Source organism: Arachis ipaensis, chromosome B01 (assembly GCF_000816755.2).
Source record: "Arachis ipaensis cultivar K30076 chromosome B01, Araip1.1, whole genome shotgun sequence".
Classification (NCBI taxonomy): domain Eukaryota; kingdom Viridiplantae; phylum Streptophyta; class Magnoliopsida; order Fabales; family Fabaceae; genus Arachis; species Arachis ipaensis.
The window spans coordinates 99,216,205-99,236,884 of record NC_029785.2 but is presented as its reverse complement, the minus strand read 5'-3'; the positions used below and the strand labels follow the sequence as shown (position 1 = coordinate 99,236,884).

At 36.3% G+C, this 20,680-nt stretch overlaps 1 long non-coding RNA gene across 1 annotated transcript in view; it reads right to left on the bottom strand.

Moving 5' to 3' along the window:
• LOC107618801 overlaps positions 1–4,175 on the bottom strand; it is a 13,812-nt gene extending 9,637 nt beyond the window's left edge. Inside the window, exons 1-2 of the long non-coding RNA XR_001615382.2 lie at positions 3,858–4,175; positions 303–305 (exon numbers count right to left, since the gene is read on the bottom strand). This is a non-coding gene — a long non-coding RNA (uncharacterized LOC107618801). The remainder of the gene's footprint in view (positions 1–302; positions 306–3,857) is intronic.

Here is a 20,680-nt window from a genome sequence, read left to right as displayed (position 1 = left end):
GGTCTCATTGAATTGGTGATTTGAGAACCCTTAGTGGTCAATTTGATAACCATTGACTCTAGCCTACCACTAAGTTAATTAGTAGCTAGGTTAGGACTTATGGATTGATGTTGATCAAGCCATTTGACGTACTTCAAGCCTAGGAGTAGATATTACGTACTTAAGGCCTTTGGAAGTAGACTTAATGAGCTTGGTTCCTCATAATTATTAATACACGGTTTGTAGACAAGGATGGTGATCTCAATTACCTATGTCTAGCCAAGAGTTTTTTTATTTTATTTTATTAGTTATTGTTATTTTACTTTCTTGCCATTTATTTTCTTGCTAATTACCAAATCAAACCTCCTTGCATCTTCGTAGCCAATAATTGATCACTTCATTGCAATTCCTTGTGAGACGACCCGAGGTTTAAATACTTTGGTTAATTTTTATTGGGGTTTGTACTTGTGACAACCAATATTTTTGCATGTGAGGATTCTTTGTCGGTTTAGAACTATACTTGCAACGAGATTTCATTTGTGAAATTTTAAATCATACAAAAAATTCGAGCATCACTAGACCATGCACTTCTCACTATATCAATTCATTCATAAACTCCACGTTTAACTTAAGACACACCAAATCTTACAATTTCCACCACAATCATTATTTACCAATTTTTCATCATCAATACTCATCAATAACAATAATAATCATACACTTTTATCATCAATTATTATTCATTATTATATCATCATTAATATTTGCCAACCCCAATAACCAACAACAAAGTCCTCAACAATCTTCATCAATCAACAATAATTATCAACAATCAATTCAATCCTATCATAAAGTCCATGGTGCACAAATTTCCACACTTCGTACAACTGAACCAGCAAGTGCACTAGGTCATCCAAGTAATGCCTGAGCGAGTCAGGGTCGATCCCGCAAGGATTATGGCTTAAAGCAAGCTATGGTTATCTTATAGATCTTAGTCAGGCGAATAGAAGAGTTGTTGGATTTGAGTGCATAAAAGTGTATAAAATACTTTGTGAATTCGAATGTAAGCAGTAATAAGAAGATGGTTAAGGCTTGGAGATACTTTGTCCTTCTGGATTAATTCTGGTCTTACTGTCTTCTTCAATTGTGAATGATTTATTCTATGGCAAGCTCTATGTGATTGACGTTGGTTTGAGCAGCCGCCAATACTCCTCTAGATCTGAACCCCAGGGTTAGTGTGGATCCATTCTGATTGAGGGTGAAGCTCCTGCAGTCCATTCTCCTTAATGATCCTACTCAAAACGCCACGGACAAGGTCGAATCTTCCAGATCAGAGAATGCTGCGCCTATGGGTTCTAGCCTCTACCACAGAGACCCTAATCTCCCCATACCTCGGTTGAACTGGTGTCTCGAGAAGTCCCTAACGAAGTCGTGGATTAGCCGTCCAAGTGATGTATAATTAAGCTGGTGGTTCGATGCTTTCCAGTCACGTATTCACACGAACCCAAGAAGAACACAGGTGGTTGTCAGGCATGTGGTCTTAGTATGAAGAACGAAGATGATTGTCACGGGTCATTCCATTCATCAAGTTGAAGAACAAAGATACATCTTAGAATTGAATCAAACACGGATTTAAGAGAAATAGTAATACTTTTATTAATTCATAGAACTCAATAGGGCTCCTCCCCTCAACCTAGGAGGTTTAGAAATTCATACTGATAGAAAAGACAATGATAAATGAAAATATGGCATAAAGTCCATGAGGATTATGTAAAATATCCCTTAAATACTAAACTAATGACTAAGGATTACATAAGAAAGGATAAAACAGTCTTTTTAGTGCTAAAATCCACTTCTAGGGCCCACTTGGTGAGTGTTTGGGCTAAGCTTTGATGAGATCCAAGTGCTATGAGACCTTTAGGGTATTGAACGCTGGATAAGGGATCCTCTCTGGGCGTTTGGCCGCTAGTCTCCTCCTTTGGGCGTTGGACACCTGGAGTAGGGCAGGAGGTTGGTGTTGGGCGCCAGTTTTGGGCCTTCTAATCTAAAGCAAAGTATGGACTATTAAACATTGCTGGAAAGCTCTAGAAGTCAGCTTTTCATAGCCATTGAGAATGCTCCATTTAAACTTCTGTAGCTCCAGAAACTCTCTTCCGAGTGCAAGGAGGTCAAATCCGGATAGCATCTGCAGTGCTTTCTCTGTCTCTGAATCATACTTTTGCTCCAGCTCCGCAATTTCAGCCAGAAATTACATGAAATTGCACAAAAACACACAAACTCAAAGTAGAATCCAAAAATGTAAATTTTACACTAAAACCTATGAAAACTTAATAAAAATTAAACAAGACATGATAAAAACTATGTGAAAATGATGCCAAAAAGCGTATAAAATATTCGCTCATCAGTCCACTAGCCTAAGTTTCACGAAATATTATATATTAACTAACTGAAATCAAAATCATACCTTGGCCGATTCCTACATAAGCATAAATTCCTCAAACAAGCTCAACAATGCCTTGCTACCAAAGATCAACTCCAAGTGCACCACTTCTTCAATTTAACTCCAACTCAACAATAATTCAAGCTATAACCATACAAATTACCAAAAATTAATCATAAGGTTTAAAAAATTGACAACTCATAAGGGTTAAGAGCTTTCTTACCTTACCCACTGTGGATTGGGATAAAAACCCAACAATTTTCCAATGTTGGATACCACCTAAAGAATCAAAAACATAAAATCTACTAAAAGATAATACCCAAAAATGCAAAACTATTAGGGCAGAAAACTGGAGCATAGATTTTGAGTTCTTACCACTTTATTTATCTAGAATGATATGCTCAGCAAGAGCTTTGCATGGCTTCAAACGGTACTCAAATCAGAGCTTCATAGCTCAAGTTATGATCGAAACAAGATTGGGGTGAATAGTGAAACCCTTCACCCTCGTCTTCTCCTCTCACCGTCCCTCTCTCTCAATTACTGAATGAATGAGGATGAAATGCCTCATAAGTGGGTATATATATGTTGGGCTTGGACCGAATTTGAGCCCAATCCAATCCGTTAGCGTTTTTGATTCGTTTGGCCTAATTTCGGGCCAAAACCTTTAAAATTAGTATTCGGTTTTCAATTCTAAATTACTTTTATCTTTCTAATTTATATAATTCAATTTTTAAATTTATTCACTCATAATTTAATTTGTTTTCTCACTCACAGTGCCGGTCCAATTAGAGCCAGTACGCGCTTTTACATGATAAATCATATTTTTATGCTAAATTTTATTTTCTTCATTAAATTTTATATTTTAATATTTCTTATCACTTTCAACCTATTCCGGACAATTATATTATATTTTTATTATTATTTTAATGAATTCCGATTCTTACATTCTACATATTGTTTCTTAACATAATATTTACATCAATAGCCTAAGCATCATCATGGATATAAAAGCCATATTAGAAATAATTACAAGGATGATGTTTATTATTATTAATTACCTTGAGCTCTTGTAAGGATGAGTGACTAAACCCTCTTTAGGTGGCAGTACATTTTTGTTAAATATATTTATAAAAAGAGTTCTTACATAAATTGAGACACGTTCTTCATCCCACTAATTAAGTCTAGTAATTTAGACCAGTTCTAAAAATGTATAGGAAAATAAGTCAATAAATTGGATGAAGGAAAAGCACGAAAGTAAAACCTGGTTTCATGAAACCCTCAAAAGAAATACTGATCTGATTGTATAGGAAGGAGAAGAGCAAGTAGATATAACCATCATGTAAAAATATTATCCTGGCTCTTCAGCTATTCAACAAAGCAATAATCTGAGAAGTCAAAACAAATAAATACATAAATAAGCAAGATTTCAGCTATATACTTATTCATATTTTAAAAGCGGTACAATTGCATTCATATTTTCAGCTCTTTTACTCTGTGGACAGTGGCTAGTTTCCATAAGTTTGTTCCTGCATTTGGATATCTAGTTTTCTCTTTGTCACAATTTTAGCCTTATCTAACTATTTACATTATGAAAAACAACCTTACCAGTCAAATTAATGTTATTTATTTGTGCTCAAAATGAATGTCACTAAATTTTTGTAGGTTACATAGGTATTTCAATTAATAATAATTATTATTAATCCTTGTTAACTTAGTTTTATTCATGCAAAAATTCAATGTGAAAACTAGTTTTTAGAGTGGATTGTGCGCGTGTACGCAATACCCACACTATTTCGTACAACAGTAGCAATACCAATAAGTGCACTGGGTCGTCCAAGTAATACCTGAGCGAGTCAGGGTCGATCCCACGAGGATTGTGGCTTGAAGCAAGCTTATGGTTGTCTTGCAGGTCTTAGTCAGACAGAATTAAAAGGTTTTATGTTGAATGTGCAAAGCATGTGTTTTCAGAGATAGGAATAGATGATAGGATTAGATTGAGAGTTGGAGTTGCTTTGTCGTCTTTCTGAAGTAACTCTGGTACTATTATCTTCTTTGCCTGTGAATGATCTTCTTCTATGGCAGGCTGTAAGTAATCAAAGCCACGCCAATAGTCCTTGATCTCCTCTGCTACAGGTTGAACACGGCCATGGCCAGTGGTCGTGATATTCAATCTGACAAAGGGTGAAGCGCATAGCAATCCATTCTCTTGGTGATCCTACTCAAAACGCCACAGACAAGGTCAAATCTTCCGGATCAGAGAATGCTGCTTCTTGGATCTAGCCTATACCTTGGAGACCTTAATCTCCCCGGAGATCGGCTGAACTGGTGTCTCGAGAAGTCCCAAAAAAATCGTGGATTAACCGTCTGAGAGATGTGAATCCATAGCTGTTGGCTCGTGCTTTTCTTCCAGGTACTCACACGAACCCAAGTAGATACGGGTGTTTGTCAGGCAGTTCATCTTAATGTGATGAACAGAGCCAATTTGTCAGATTCGTTCTGTTCATCACGATGAAGATCGGGATATATAGAGTCATTTCCATCCTCTCAATTTCCCTTTTCTTTGCATTTAACTCCATTTCTTTAATATTCCTCCGAGTTTGTAATTCTTGTTCCTTCATTGTCACTTGAATTTGTAACAACTTTTTTTTTATTGCCATAATCTTTTCTCTATGCTCCCTCTCCACTTCTCTTTCTTTTTCCTATCAGTAACTCATTTCTCCTAACATTCTTAATATCCCCCATGAGAGATAATTTCTTAACTATCATTGATTTTCTTTGGTTAACAAGGTATTCAATCATTTGTACTTTTTTCTTACCCTTTATTTTTCTCTTCTTTAATCCTTTTGGGCAAACAAGGGAGTCCACACCAATTTCCTCAACCAATAGTATTTCTAGATTTGATGATGATGAGTATGCTCTAGTTGTACTGACTTTAGTTTTGTGGAATAGAGTTTATAAGCCCACTCCTTAATATCATCAGAGTTCAAATGACTCCTTAAGTCTCTAGTAGCTTGATCGTAGTAACCAACAAATTATGTAATAGTCTTGTTGATCTTATACCATCGTTTTTAAATGCAACTGTCCCCCTTTTTATTATGTCTAGTTTTAATTCTTCATAGTAGTTGTGGATTTGATTCCAAAATGTTTCACCCTTTTGGTTGATACCGACTATAGGGTCAGTTGAAATATTTAACTACACACTAATCATCATCTCATCCTCTTTCCATTGCTAGTGCTAAATGCTATCTTGTTTGTGGCTTTCAATTTCATCATTATTAGGGTCGATAATATCTAATCCATGAGGATGGCATAATCTGAATATTGTGAATTTGGCCTATAACATATTAGATTTTGATTTAATAAATTAGAAGTGCCACTAATACCGACTAAGTCAAGCATTGATGCGTTGAATTGAGTTAGAAATTGTAAGAATATTGGGGCTATATTTTCAATTGAGGGGTTAAATATGGATGAGAATGTATATGGTGGTGTTTGTGAATTTTGATTATGTAGTTGAAAAATAGAAAATTGATTGTTACATGGAACTTGAAAATTAAAATTATGAAGGTTTATAGATTTGGACTTTGAAATGTATTTGGTAGTGTGAAGTTTTCATTTGGATTTTGAGAGTTTGAAGGTTGAGATTATTCGGTATTTGGATCTTGAGAAAAATTTTATAAGTAATTGGAAATAAAGTTGAATTGATTTGAATTCATTTTTTAAATGATAACAAGTCAAATTTTTGTTGGAGAAATTTGAAAATTATTGGAGAAGATTGGAAGAAATTGTGTGAATGAAAGTGTGTGTAGTTAGTATTTATAAAGTTAAAAAATAAAATTAATATTAATTTTGAACAATTTTGCCGTTTGAGTACAACACTTATATTTATTTTTAATAATATTCTTGCCTTTCGAAAACCTCTACTAACAGGGACTTACATTTCTTGAAAAATGTAAAAAGACTCTAGCCAATTTTATTCCAATGGAAAAAAGGCAAAGTTTTTCATTCCTTTGTCAGAAGAGGGGCTCCACAAAAGTGTCATTGAAGTTGGTTGGGATTAGATTCACTGAATTTGTTTTTATTTAGGAATATAAAATATAATCTTTCATCATATATTTTATAAGTGTGACTAAGAGAAAATATTGAAGGGTTAGAGCTCACACTTTATACCCTTAATTGAGAAAAAAATGAGAGAATCTATTTTCGCAACCAGTCCAAACACATCTCTAAAAACCATTACCAAATCAAGCTGTATTGTGTAAGAACCGCGATTAATTAACTGTTTAATTAAAATAATTAATTAATTGCCCAAAATAGGATCCAAAAATTTAGAATATTAATTAGAAAATTTAAATGTGATTTTTGGACTCGGTAGATTTTTTTGAGTTAGAAAAAGTAATTTTCTTCAGAAAATTGTGTAAAAACGTGAACCGGTAAATTAACCGGCAGTACCAGCTTAAATATGTCCAGTACTGTGCGAGAGTGATAAAAACTATAGAAAACCTTAGGAAAACATTTAGAACTGAAAATCGGACAGTAATTTTAAAGGTTTGGCCCGAAATTGGGCCTAACGGACAAAAAATGCTAACGGGTTGGACCGAGCCCAAGCCCAACACATATATACCCTTAAGTGAGGCCAATTCAGCCTCATAATCCTCATAAACACAAACAACACAGCTGCACAAGTGAGGAGAGAGGTGAGATCTTTTCACCATTGTCACTATTCACTCCTCTCTTCCGGTGACCATAACTCGAGCTACGGTGCTCCGATTCACGTGCCATTTGCGGCCATGCGAAGCTCTCACTGAGCCCGTCACTTCTAGCTAGATATTGTGGTAAGCTTCCCGCAAATCTCTGCCCATTTTTCTTCCCTAAGAAATTCGAAAATTTAGGTTTTGGTTTTGCATAAATTTTTGTGTTTTGATTGATTAGGTGGTATTTAAGGTTGGGCTATTGGTGGTTTGTGACCCAAACACCATCAGAAAAGGTAAAAAAACTCTTTGCCTTGTTAAATTATGATTTTGGTAACTCTAGGTTGATTTGTGGAAATTGATATGGTTTTAGTTGAGTTCTTGCAATTGTTGGAGTTGATTTGGAGCTTTGAAGGTGAGATTGGTGATTTGTTGGTGATTGGAAGCTTGTTTGGACTCAAAGTGGTGCTTTGTGCATATTGAGAATCGGCCAAGGTATGGTTTTAGTTTCCTCTATGTAATATGTAATATTTCTGGATACTTAAGCTAGTGAACCATAGGATAGGTTTAGATTGAATTGATTGTTGGAAATTGTTGAATTTGATCATGTATGATGGTGTTGTTGATTTTGATGAATTATGGTGTTTAACTTTGAAGTTTTTGTTGATTATTAAAATAGAGGTTGAAATTGATGATTTTGAGTGTTAATAATGGTTCTGAAGCTTATTGATATTAATAAACGTTGGAAATGGTAATATAATGCCTTGTGTGGATTAATTGTGAATTGGAGGAAGTTAAATGAGAATTTTAGGATAAAATTGGTGAAATTGCATGTTGATAGGATGTGGAGTGAATTGGAGGGTATATAAATATCATTTAGGTCCATTGAAACTATTATGGTTGTAAGATATTTGGTATTAACTGTGAATTTTGGGAAATTTGAGAACCTTGCTGATTTTTTGAAAACCTTGTTTTACCGAACTTTGACGGATCATAACTTAAGTATCAGTTTTTAAAATAGGTTGAAATTTGTTTTAAATTAAAGGCTATTTTAAGAGCTTTAAATGGATATAAAGTTTGATGAAAACAAATTTTTGTAGAGAAATTTATGAACATTTAAAGTTTGGTGTTTAAAATTGAATTCTGCAAGTCTGGTGAGGGTTGCATACACAACACAGTGCACGCGACGCAACCAGTCTATTCGAGTTGGGTATCTCGCGTACGCGAGGCACTGCATGCGTATGCGAGCTATCCGAAATGCAACCTTTGCGTACACGAACTTTGACACGCGATGCGATCAACCCATGCTAGTTAGACATCTCGTGTACGCGAGCATGGGGTTGCGTACGCGACCATCCCTTTTTCATCTGCATGCGTACGCAAGGCAGAAGCTTGCGTACGCGAGACCTCTGTTTTCCTGAAAATTTATTTTTCTTCATTTTCAAAGGTTCTCGAGCTTTCAAACATTCTTTAAGTGCCGTTTAGAAATACTTTCTAGTATTTAGGCTCTAATACTTCTAAGGATGAGTTAGTGACTTAATTTAGTAAATTTCTGTATGAATCTAGAAGATGGAGACTTAGGTTTCTGCGGTACTGGTGCACGGAAATTAACTCTGCACAAATGAACCTGAGGTGAGTCAGGGTGGATTCCACGGAGATTGTTGTTTTGAATCAAGCTGTGGACACCTTGTAGATCTTAGTCAGGCAATTAGAAAAGGTAGTTTGTTGAGATAAACGCATAAAACAGGAATAGGGAAGAAATTACTTAATTTGAGTAAAACTAGTGATAAGGAAACGGTTGAGGCTTTGGAGATGCTTCATTCTTTTGGATCAACCCTTCCTACTGTCTTTCTCCAACTATGAGTAACTCCTTCCATGGCAGGCTGTAAGTGATCAATGCCGGTTTAACGGCCACCAATCTTCCTCCCTCAGGCCGAACGCCAGGTTTAGTGTGCACCCAACATGAATAAGGGTGAAGCTCCTGCAGTTCATCCCCCTTGATGATCCTACTCAAAACACCATAGACAAGGTCGAATCTTCCGAATCAGAGAATGTTGCGCCTTTGGTTCTAGCTTCTACCACAAAGACCCTAATCTCCTCATATCTCTGCTGAACTGGTGTCTCGAGAAGTTCCCAACAAAGTCGTGGATTAGCCGTCTAAGAAAGGTATAATCAAGTTGGTGGTTCAGTGATCTCCTGTTACAGACTCAAATTGAATCCATGTAGAATGAAGATGAGTGTCACGGATCATCCCATTTATAAGGTTGAAATATGAAGATACATCTTAGAATAGAGTCACACACGAATTGAATAGAACAGTAGTACTTTTATTAATCCATGAAAATTAGCAGAGCTCCTAACCTTAACCTAGGAGGTTTAGTGACTCATGCTGATAGAAAAATACAATGGTAAATGTGAAAGTGGGCAAGAGTCCTTAACAAGGGTGAAATCTTGTCTATATATACTAATCTAATGACTAAGAATTACAGAAATAAGATAAAGTAAGTTGACAGTGCAAAAATCCACTTCTATGGCCCACTTGGTGAGTGTTTGGGCTAAGCTTGAGTGTCTCCCACGTGCTAATGTCCCTTAGGGGTGTTGAACACTGGCTAGGGACCCCCTTTTGGGTGTTGAACTCTAGTTGCTCCCCTGTGGGCGCTGGAAGCAAAGTATAGACTATTATATATTTTGGGAAAGTGATGGATGTTAGCTTTCCATAGCCATTTAGAGCGTGCCATTTGAACTTTTGTAGCTCCAAAAAAGCTCCTTCTAGTGCACGGAGGTCAGATCATGACAGCATCTGCAGTGCTTTCTCTGTCTTTGAATCAGACTTTTGCTCCAGCTCCTTAATTTCAGCCAGAAAATACCTGAAATTGAATGAAAACACACAAACTCAAAGTAGAATCCAAAAATGTGAATTTTTCACTAGAACCTATGAAAGCTTAATAAAACTTAAACAAAACATAACAAAAACTATATGAAAATAATGCCAAAAAGCGTATAAAATACCCACTCATCAGAACACCAAACTTAAACTGTTGCTTGTCCCTATGCAACCAAAAACAAAGTAGGATAAAAAGAAATATAAGGATGCAATAAATTCTAGAGTTCTTAATGAAGTTCAGTTTCAAATAGATGAGCGGGACTACTAGCTTTTTGCTTCTAAATAGTTTTGGTATCTCACTTTCAATTGAAGCTCAGAATATTTGGCATCTCTAGGAACTTAGAATCCAAATGATATTATTGATTCTCCTAGTTAAGTTCTTTTTTATTCTTGAACACAGCTTCTTTAGAGTCTTGGCTGTGACCCTAAGAACTTTGTTTTCTAGTATTACCACCGGATACATAAATGCCACAGACACTTTAACTGGGTGAACCCCTTAGAATTGTGACTCAGCATTGCTAGAGTCCCCAGCCAGTGTTGTCCAGAGTTCTTAAGCACGCTCTTTGCTTTGGACCACGACTTTAACTGCTCAGTATCCAGTTTTTCACTTGACACCTTCACACCACAAGCATATAGTTAGGGAAGCAGCTCATTTGAACGGCCTAGGCTAAGATTTTTCTTTTAGGCCCTCCTAACCATTGATGCTCAAAGCCTTGGATCCTTGCTCTTGCCTTTTGGTTTTAAGAGCTATTGCTTTTTGCTCTTGTCCTTTGGTTTAAAAAGTTATTGGCTTTTTCTGCTTTTTATTTCTTTTTTTGCTTTTTTTGCATATATTTTTTTCTTTTATTGCTTTTTGCTGCTTTTTCTTACTTCAAGAATCAATTTTAGGATTTTTCATATCACCAATAATACTTCTCTTTTACCCTCATTCTTTCAAGGGCCAACATTCTTAACAGCAGCATCAAATATGCACTGTTTTCTCATGCATTCAGAAAACAAAAGCAATGCCACCACATCAAATAATTGAACTATTCCTAATATAAAACTCGAAACTCATGCATCTTACATTTCTTTTTTTCTTTTTTGTAAAATAATTTTTCTTTTAAGCAAGGTGAGAGATTCCTGGAATATTTCATAGTTTTAAGACATAAAGACATATGATCATGCACTAGAAACAGACAACAAAACAAAATATATGGAAAACATAAAAAATAACATAGGCAACAGGGGAGTAAAGGGAACGAATCCAACTTAGTGATGGCGGCTACTACTCCTTCTGGAGGATCCCATGAAGTGCTTGATCTCCTCTATGTCACACGTGTAACGACCCAATTTCTGGTACGTCATGATCATACTAGAAACTGAGCGCTACCAACTTGTCTTTCTAATTATTATCTATTATTTATTATATGAGCCTGATTCGTTGTTAAAAGCGTAGTTATTTTTCGAGGTACTTTTTTTTTGAAAATGTTTGGATTAATAAATAGAATCATTCATAATCAGTTCACAAATAATAACAGATAAAATAGTAATAAACAACCACGCATAAATATATCTCAAGCAGTTGATAACATTCCGTGATCCAACCTTTATTAGAGTATAGAATTTTTGTTAGAACACCCATAGATATAGCTAGGTAATAACTATATACATATATATACATACAACATCCCAGGCCCTGACCTGTTCAAGAAGTCCCTAAGCTAGCGCCCAGGCTAGCCTAGACTCCATACTCACCTAGTCCCTCTAGACTACTAAAGCGAGGGAAAGTACGTTCTAAGTCTTCAAAACTCAAGTCAGGTGGAATGTCATCAAAAGTGGAAGATCATCTACTACTCCTCTACATGATCATACGTTGTCATATGACGTCCCACTGGTACTTCATCACGTAGCCACATAACAGGAGTTTCGTACACAGAATTTAGGTTAAGGGGTGCAAACGTTGGTTGGTCTCACAGTATATACATATAAACAGAAAACGAATCTCGCTCTAGACTCAGAAGACTAGCCAGAGCAGAACCCCTTTGCAGAACTATCATCAGTGGACTATGTAAGGATACATACTCTTGCTTCCATCTAGAGGGGGAAGGGAGAGAGAAGGGGTAAGAACTGGGGATTTCTTAGTAGGGTCGGGGTTATTAGTTACGTTCATTAATTCTGTGTTGTTTCACAGACGAATAGCAGAATACAGAGAAGTAGTAAACAGAAGATACAGATAAATAGAGAAAAGAGAGAAAACAGAAAGCATAATACAAACAGAAGAATACAAGAAAATAAAACACAAATACAAAGAATAGAATACAAACAAAGAAAGCATACATTCATACAACAAACATAACAGAAGAAATGCACAACCAAGTATGATGCATGTCTAGCCCTAGTGCAAGTAATGAGCTCATTTGTCGGTTACTAACCCACTCCCGACGTTACCCAATAACCTCTGTCTGGATAAGGCTTTCCTGTTGGCAATACCCATTACAAGCACCCTTTGTCTTGCAGGGTGGCATTTGTTAGCCTATATATGCCCAACATACTCACTGTAAGTAACCTCTGTCTTACATAAGTACAACACACTCACTGTAAGCAACTTCTGTCTTACAGGAGCAACAGCACACTCACTGTAAGCAACCTCTGTCTTACAGGAGCACACTGATCTCGATACCTCTGTAAACAACCTCTGTCTTACAGCAAAGCATTTTAGCAAGGTATCCCAGGAAAGCACTCTCAGTGGTCGTACCACCATCTATCTGACTGCCTCAATGCAACAGATGAACACACAAAAATCTCTAGAGTTGCTTTAATGCAACAAATGACCTTTCAACAGGCCCTCTGCTTGTTCTCTAATCTCTTTATCATATTACTCTATTCTCTTTGAATCTTTACTCTGCTTTGATTACTCCTTTCCCTTTGTCTCCTTACTCTGCTCTGGTTCCTCTTTTTTCTGTGCCTCTTTGAATCTTTAACATATGTATTTAAAGCTTATGTAAATTTCAGTATGAATAGTTAGCCTGTCCCAAGTACAGGTTCATTAAGTCTATACTGAAATAGTTTAACTTTTCATGTTATACCTAACCCTAAGCACAACTCAAATACTAACTATGTTGCTCCTAGTTTGTTTACTAATCTCTGTTTGTTTCTATCGTTAAAACTTTACAAAATTTTTCTTCGATTTTTATCTTTTCTTTAACTTTTTATCTTTCCTTTATCTTTGCCTCACTAATATGTTATTATCACTTCCTGAGTGTTTTATGAAGGTAATTATGAGATTCTGAGCTTAAAGTTGTCTTTCTAAAGCTTTTACGAAAAATTGTCCTTGCTGCATTATTATATTATTTTTATTAAAATGTTATTTTTAATTAAATACTATTATTTAATATTTTATTATTATTTATTATTTTATCATTAAATTTTCAAAAATTAACTTACCTTTTACTTTTAACTTTAAAATTCACTTTTTACCACCTGTAACTTTTAATATTTCTACTTTAACCACCCTAACTTTTAGAAATTACAAAATAACCCCTCAAACACCAAAATAATTACAACCTTGCCCTTTTTAAGATCTAAAAGGTGTTCTTCAATATTCTTCATCACACTCAAAGTGTTCTTCGTAAATTTTTCAGATTCTTTCTCTGTTTTTACGCATTTTTCAATCTTTTCAGCAACTGATTTTTACCATAATTCAAAATAAAATTGCAGCCACCAAAGCCCCTTTTTTCCTGTTGGATTTCAACATAAATTCAACCCCAATTTGAGTCCTAGGGTTCAAAATTCCAGCAGCCACAAGAACATGCATTCATAGCTTGAATATCATCAAATTTCATCAAATTTTCACCAAAATTTCAACAAGAATAACTCATATAAACAATCAATTTCAAGCATAATCAAACCATATCATAATAACACAACTCAAACATAATTAATCAAGATTAATTTTACCAAACTCTACCTTGATTTGCTGCCTCAAATCTGGTTATGCTTTTAGGCATTCCTTTTGCACTTTTTCCTCCTAAAACACATCAAGAACAACTTTGAATCCATAAAACCTCAACTGACAAAACCTTAATCAACATGTTAGGAAAGGATTCCTCACTTTAAACATGTTGGTAATTGAAGATTCTTGGCTCACAAATCAAGCTAAACAAGAGATCTAAGGAAGAATATCAAGAAAACACATGTTTTGAGCATGCTTCCTTGAAAACCGAATTCAAAGGGGAAAGGGACAGCCATCTAACCTTAATTCTAGCCTTGATAAGTTACATGGTTATGTAGAGGAAGAAGAGAGGATCATTTTGGTGTAATCAGAGTTTTGATTTGAGTTTTAGTTCAGAAGAAATCAAGCTTTCAAGATTTATGAACCAAGAACTTTCTCTCCTTTTTCTCTTGATGATTTTCGGCCACAATGTGAAAATGAGGAAGCCTTGGAGGTCTTGGGGGTATATGGTGAGTTGTTTTGAATCAATCTATGGACACCTTGTAGATCTTAGTCAGGCAATTAGAAAAGATAGTTTGTTGATATAAGTGCATAAAACAGGAATAGAGATGAAATTACTTAATTTGAGTAAAACTAGCGATAAGAGAACAGTTGAGGCTTCGGAGATGCTTCATTCTTCTGGATCAACCTTTCCTATTGTCTTTCACCAACTGTGAGTGACTCCTTCCATGGCAGGTTGTAAGTGATCAACTCCGGTTTAATGGCCGCCAATCTTCCTCCCTCAGGCCGAACGCCAGGTTTAGTGTGCACCCAACCTGAATGAGGGTGAAGCTCCTGCAGTTCATCCCCTTGATGATCCTACTCAAAACGCCATAGACAAGGTCGAATCTTCCAAATCAGAGAATGCTGTGCCTTTGGTTCTAGCCTTTACCACAAAGACCCTAATCTCCCCATACCTCGGCTGAACTGGTGTCTCGAGAAGTCTCTAACGAAGTCGTGGATTAGCCATCTAAGAGATGTATAATTAAGCTGGTGGTTCACTGATCTCCTGTTACAGACTCACACCGAACCCTTGTAGATTGAAGATAAGTGTCACGGATCATCCCATTCATAAGGTTGAAGAACGAAGATACATCTTAGAATAGAGTCACACACGAATTGAATAGAACAGTAGTACGACTTTTATTAATCCATGAGAATTAGCAGAGCTCCTAACCTTAACCTAGGAGGTTTAGTGAATCATGCTAATAGAAAAATACAATGGTAAATGTGAAAATGGGCAAGAGTCCTTAACGAGGGTGAACTCTTGTCTATATATGCTAATCTAAGGACTAAGGATTACAGAAATAAGATAAAGTAAGTTGACAGTGCAAAAATCCACTTTTAGAGCCCACTTAGTGAGTGTTTGGGCTGAGCTTGAGTGTGTCCCACGTGCTAATGTCCCTTAGGGGCATTGAACGCTGGCTAGGGATCCCCTTTTGGACGTTGAACTCCAGTTGCTCCCCTGTGGGCGCTGGATGCCATGAATGTGGCTGGTGCCTGGCGTTGAACGCCAGTTTTGGGCCTTCAATTTTGAAGCAAAGTATGCACTATCATATATTTCTGGAAAGCCCTGGATGTTAGCCTTCCATAGCCGTTAAAATCGCGCCATTTGGACTTTTGTAGCTCCAGAAAAGCTCCTTCTAGTGCACGGAGGTCAGATCCTAACAACATCTGCAGTGCTTTCTCTGTCTCTGAATCAGACTTTTGCTCCAACTCCTCAATTTCAGCCAGAAAATACCTGAAATTGCATGAAAATATACAAACTCAAAGTAGAATCCAAAAATGTGAATTTTGCACTAGAACCTATGAAAAATTAATAAAACTTAAACAAAACATAACAAAAACTATATCAAAACAATGCCAAAATGTGTATAAAATATCCGCTCATCAGGTACTGAGGATGGAATTAGTTGAGTGAGATGGCGGAGTAGTGTAATGATGATTGTGCGATGGATTGTGGAATTATGGACCACTGATTGTTGAGACGAGTCTAGGACTAGAGATTAAAGTGATCACTTTACTCGGGGATCCCGTATCTATATTCGTGATCGAAAGGCAACATCCCCGTGGAGATGTGTCGGGTTGGTAGTTGAATCGACGATATGATATCATAGCCAATTAGGACAGGCATTCATCATTTGCATCTTCTATCTGTTTGTATTGCTTTGCCAACTTGAATTGCTTACCTAACTGTATAACATGATTATTTGCTTCTTGAATTTCTTGATATACATGCTATACTTGTGCTTTACTTGCATTGTTATTACTTGTGTTTTCTGCTGGGATTGAGAGGAGGTCCGATGGGATCGCATGGCGGTTAGGCTGGCAAAGGTTGTGGAACGGCAGAGAATTGCTAGATTAGAAATCCACTAAGTTAGATTTTCCTATTTCATTATGGCTTTTAAAGTAATTATTTTAATATTAGTATGCTTTAAGTTGAATCTCATGATTGCTAAGAAGCTATAAGATTGCCTTTGGCATCCTAGAGTCTTATATCTTACATTATTGGGCACTGTTACCATACTGAGAACCTTTGGTTCTCATACCATATTCTGTTGTTGTTTTTCAGATGAGGTCGCCACCCACCTCGGTGAGTTGCTTAATAGTGATAGAGCGGAGGACTTTATTCCATTTTGTTGTCATTTTGGTTATTTTGACTAGTTCTCTCACTTTTGTATTTATATTTTCCTTAGAGGCTTTCTTTGAGAGAGATATTCTGTATATGCTGTTTTAACTTTCAAAACTCTGTATGTCTGTATATAACTAGTCGGCCTAAACTCCGCGGACTGAGGCTAGTTCCTTATGACTACTATACTCTCTTATATACTTATATCTTGTTATTTTGTATCTTTTTCATGTGCCTTAAGTTTGTAGCTTCGTACGAACATTTTGAGCTTTTGTAACTCTGTTTTTGAGCTTATTTCTTCATCGGGCTTCTAGAAATATTAATTCCTTCTATATCTATTATTGTATATAAGCCTTAGAATTACCATAACCTTTGATTTACCTTTGCTTTACGGCATGAGGTAAGGTTTAGGGTAATTAGGGTGTTACATATTGTGGTATAACTACTAACTAATATTATTACTCCATTAATTTCCTATTTTTCACATAAATTGAAGCTTTATAGTTCCTTACCTATTAGTTTTTTTTTTTTTTTACATTTGTGTGTGTGTGTACGTGTGTTTGAAAATAGATTCTATATAATGGATTTGGGTTTAATTTATATATACATTACTGTGAAGGGTAGTTAATACAGTATCAACTATCAAATTCTGTTTATACTATATACACTATAATAGTGGTTAATTTCTCCATAAATAAATTGATAACAACAAATTTGTAATTATATATTGATGTAAAAGGTAGCAATAGTAGTAGGATTATGAAATAGAGTTGTAGGAAGAAATTAAGGGATGGATTATTGCATTGACTGTAATAAAATGGTGACAAAAGAATGTGATACCCCTCCTTCGAGTTAGAGGAGGAACTCAAAGGATGAATCCAAACTCGACGTAATTCTCTATCTCACTTTTTTAGATCTCATACAATATTTCTAGTAACTAACTACGTGTAAAAATAATTTGGTGTGGCACAAACTATTTCTTCACATAGTCTTTCATCCATTTAGGTGGGATCTTGGGTCTCTCACTTCTAGGTCTTAGTGTTGGCCTAAACCTTTTCTTCATGAGCTGCTAGTTCTACATTTAGGTTTGTTGCTTCTAATTCAATATGCTTTTGAGCCCCTTCTCTATCAATTATCCCTTCCTCCAAAATTACCTTGTCCTCAATGTTAGTGTCGGGAAACATCTGTTGCAACTCATAGACATCAACACATGTTGCATGTTCACGTGTTATACCCTCCCAATCCACCAACATCTGCATACGCAGACAAGCAAGCGTCAAGACGGTGTGGCATGCAAGGATGGTCGCGGGGCATGGTTGTAGCAAGATGAAAGGCTAGAATCTTCAAGCAGTGCAGAAGGCGCAGGACCATGGAACGACTTTAGCAAAAACACATGGAACACGGGATAAAACGCACACATCACCGACAACTTCAACCGATAAGCCATTTTTCCAACCTTTTGAATAATTTAATAAGGTCTGTAAAAGAGTTTGAGGAGTTTATTATGGTTTTGGAGAGTTAGAGATCTTTTTCTGATAGGGTTTAACCTTCAAGAGCACCCAATACCCCCCAATCCCCCTCCTGTGGTGATCTGCTTGCTTTTTTATTTTAGATTGAGCTTGGTACAGAAAATATTGTAACTCACTGTTCAGTATCTCTCTTGCCCTGAAAACTTCATCCACTTATATCACTATAGTGCTCCTAGGAGAGTAACTAGGTAGGAATTGCATTCGAAACCCTAAAAGAGCCTCTTGTAGGGATATATTGATAGCCAAGATGAAAGGACTCATTATAGCAAAATTTGTCCCAAGATAGGTAGGAAGCCTAATACTTAAGAAGAAAAGGAGTAAAAGCTCTCAAATATTGATCTAGTGTACAATTCAACACTTCCGTCTGCCCATCACTCTGAGAGTAGTATACTAGTATGCAGTGTTATAGTGGAGTTTAGGGTTGCAGAACTCAAACAAATTCTTCCAGAAATGGCTTAAGAATAGTGGGTTATGATCAGACATAATAGAGAGGGGGAAACTATGTAATTTGACCACTGTATTAATGAACACTTGGGCATCCTCCTTAGCATTGAAACCTGGTTTCAAGATGTGAAAATACCTGGATTTACTAAATCGATCAACCACCACTAGGATAGCCAAAAACCCAACTGACTGAGGTAACTGAATAATAATGATGCACGTCAGCCACTTGGTTATGTCTGCCTGATCTAAATTTGATATCAAAGTCATACCCTAATAGTTTAGCCAAATAATACTATTGATCCAGTATTAATATCACCTGGGACATAAGCTCCTTCAACCTTTGGTGGTCAATTTTGACAGTAAATCAATGCCCGATGAGGTAGTGATGCCATTTTGCCATGGCATGAGTGATGGCATAAAGCTCTCATATATAAGCAGATGATATAGCCAATTTTGAACTTAATTTTCTGCTGAAATAGGTCAAAGGATAGCCATCCTGTGTCACTACAGCACCTACACATGTGTTGGAAATTTCCATCTCAACTGTGCAAGTCTTAGAAAAATCAAGCATACCCAACACCAGAGTATGAGTCATAGGACTCTTCAAATTTTCAAATGCCACATCTGCCTTTTCCCCTCACTGGAAATTGTTTTTCTTCAATAACTCAATCAATGACTAGGCTAGCTTAGCTAATCTGGCCACAAATTTCCAATGGTAACCAGTAAGCTCCAAGAATCGCCTTAGCTTCTTAAGAGTACTCTGTTTAGGCCAAGTTTGGATCGCAGCAATTTTAGAGGGGTCAACCTTTACTCCCCCTGCACATATAGCATGGCCCAAATATTTAATTTGTTACTACCCAAATGTACTTTTAGACATCTTAGCGAAAATTTGATGGTGAGCCAGAATAGAGAGAGTAAAGGTCAAAAGGGAAAGGTGTTCTTCCCAAGTTGTGCTATAAAGAAAATAGCAATGAATTTCCTTAGGCAAGGTCTAAAATGCAATTCATAGTAGTCTAGAATGTGGAGGGAGCATTAGTAAGGTTGAAAGGCATGACGACAAACTCATAATGGCCTGAATGAGTGCGAAAAGTTGTCATAGGAATTGCACACTTACTCATCCGAATCTGGTGATAGCCGGATCGCAAGTCTATCTTTGAAAAATATTTTTCACTAAAAAGTTCATCAAGTATCTCTTCTTTGGTAGGAATGAGGGATTTATCCTTGACTGTGATTGGGTTTAGGGCCTGATAATCCATGCAAAACTGCTAACTTTCATCCTTCTTTTTAACCAATAAAATTAGGTTAGAAAAAGTGCTTCGACTTGCTGGAATGACACTGGTCTCAAACATCTCAGAGACTAGCCATTTAAATTTAAAATTTTAAAATTGTAGGTATTTATAAGGTCTAACACTAATCAATGATGAGTCTGAGAGTAAGTGGATGTTGTTATCAATGTCTCTTTAGGAGGGTAATTGCTTAGGTTCTTCAAACACATGTTGAACTCCTCTAACACCTTTTGAACTTCCTTCGAGGGGCAATCTATGGAGGATGATGTTGCGTTCTCCTCAATGATCTTTAAATGGTAGAAGATGGTGACTACATCTACCATCACCAATTTTTGCAGCATCTTATTACTAATTCTCTTTAGTTGCAATAACCTTTCACCTTGCAATTTTGCTATCACTCCATCCACAACAAACTCCATGGTAAGTAACCCATAGTGTGTTGTGACATACCCAAGGCACATTAACCACTACACTCCCAACACCAAATCAGTACCCTATAAATCTAGAACATAGGTGTCCAGAGTAAATTGGTACCCTTGTAACAACAAAGGAATACTTTTACATTGTTCCCTGTGTAACGACCTAGTTTTCGACAAAACAAAATTTTTCCGAAAGTTCAGCAAAGCAAGCATCTCTACTGCATCATCAAACACCTCACCACATCATCAGTTACTAAACTAGTGGAAAACTGTGTTTTCAAGCCACTTCAGTTAAGAATTTTGAAAATCCGAGTGACATGGTTAGACTCTGTTTAATGAGCCGATTTTGAATATGCACAAAAATACATAATAATATTTAGTATAATAATATTTTAAGATGACAATA